Below are 2,476 nucleotides of genomic sequence, written 5' to 3'. Positions count from 1 at the left end.
GTTTCTGTTGGTATGTTATATATATATAATATATATATATATATATATATATATATATCAAACATATAACATACGTATATATATATATATATGTATATATATATATATATGTATATATATATATATATACACATATATCATATATATACGTACATACATATATATATATATACTATATATAATATATATATATATATATATACATATATATCATACATACAGATATATATATATAATATATATAATATATATATATCTATATATATATATACATATATATATACTATATATAATATAGATACATATATATATATGCATACATATATCATATATATATATATATTATATATATATATTATAATTACATATATATATATATATATATATATATATACTATTATATAATATATATATATATATATTATATATATATTACTATAGTATATATAATATATTATATAGATATATATAATATCTTATTATATATATATATGTATCTACATACAATATATATATATTATATATCTATATAATATATATATATATATATTAATATATATTATGTATAATACATACATACCTATATATATGTATATATATATATAATATAATATGTATATATATATATATATATTAATATATATTATTATACATAATATTACATGCATACATATATATATTAATATATTTGATATATATATATATTATATATATATATATATAATATATCTATATATTATTACCATATATATATATATATATATATATTATAATATATTATATATGGATATATATTATATATTATATAATGTATTAGACATACATATTATAATATATATAAGATATATATAGGGCATATAGATATATAATAGATGTTATATAATATATAATTATATTATATATATAGAATATATATATATATAATTATCGATGTATATACATGCATACATATATATATATAATATATATAATATATCATATATATTAGATATATATATATATATAAGTTATGATTTTATATATTAGCTCGGAGGGGTATTATCCCTACAAACTACTTTGTTATTGTTCTTGTTGTTCTTGTTGGGGGTATAGGAAGAGTCTAAAAAGGTCTGAAAAAGGTGTTTCGCATTGAGGTAAAGATACAGGTATTTTAAGACAGGATATTTATGATTTGTTTTTTAGAATGAAAACATAAAAAAAAATAATATTCATGCTAAACAATACAGAGAAATTATATCCAATAAAATATAGTATATTTATTTTAATTTTCGTTGGTGAAGCAAGGATCTATTTCACCGTAGATTTTAGAACGTTTTAATTTCCGTTAAGTTAAGAATATAATGTTTACAAATTAATGCGTTTGTTTAATCTCTTGCCACATGCCCGAGCCCGAGTTAGCTCTGAGGGTTCCGGATCACGCCTTCCTTATTTTTTCCTTATTATTATTTATGTATCGTTAACGTTTAAAATGGTTAGCAATGTCTCTTAGAACATTATTCAAGAAATTATTAAGTGTAATTTCATCGACAGAGAGTAGTTTCCCCAGAGGTCATAATTAATTCGTTCTTCGACTCGTTACTGCCCCAGCTTAGGTGTGACGGCGCAACAGGTGTGGATCTGCGACTCTCTCTCTCTCTCTCTCTCTCTCTCTCTCTCTCTCTCTCTCTCTCTCTACCATCGTGGCTTAGTCGAATTTCGACACAATTCTCACTTCATTAAATGTGATTCTGCCATTTGCGAAATGTGCCTTGTTGGAATTCAGAAATCGTATAACCTCATTTCTGATTCGAAGAATATTATTTCATTACTTCACAAATGGGATGTGGGACTGGGCAAACCTGGCCCAATAATTACCCCACATTAAAGTGTACATTTACGATTAGTTTATTGATAACCAGATTGACATTCATTTATTATTGTAATTAATTCGTGCAAGAGCTACATTTAGATGAATGTTTATATATATATATATATATATATATATATATATATATATATATATATATATATATAATATCTATGATATAAAATACCACAGTATTAGTATTGTTAATAATAAATTCAGTTCAATTAATGTAATTATAATGGTAATCCTGATAATAATCTTCAATGATATTGGCACACACACTGCTAAATACTTTGAACAGATAATTCGGCAAGGAAACAATTCACGAGCTTTACTGTATTAAAAAGATGTTATTTAGTCGAAACTTGTAAAATTATTAAAGACAAACACGTATACCATACATCTTTCCTCCGTATTTGAAATGAAAACAAGGCGTGATCCGACTTCCAGCTTACTCGGACCGTGCTAAAATCTGCGGTCAAATAGCGCATTGTTTCACCAACGAAAACTAATATGAATACGCTATATTTTATATTACAAATAATTGTTCTTTACAGTTTAGCATGAGCATTATTTATTTTTGCATTTTCATTCTAATAAATGAATCATAAATATCGTATCCTAAAATCC

This window comes from Macrobrachium nipponense, chromosome 10 (genome assembly GCF_015104395.2).
Source record: "Macrobrachium nipponense isolate FS-2020 chromosome 10, ASM1510439v2, whole genome shotgun sequence".
NCBI lineage: Eukaryota > Metazoa > Arthropoda > Malacostraca > Decapoda > Palaemonidae > Macrobrachium > Macrobrachium nipponense.
Note: the sequence above shows the minus strand (reverse complement) of the source record.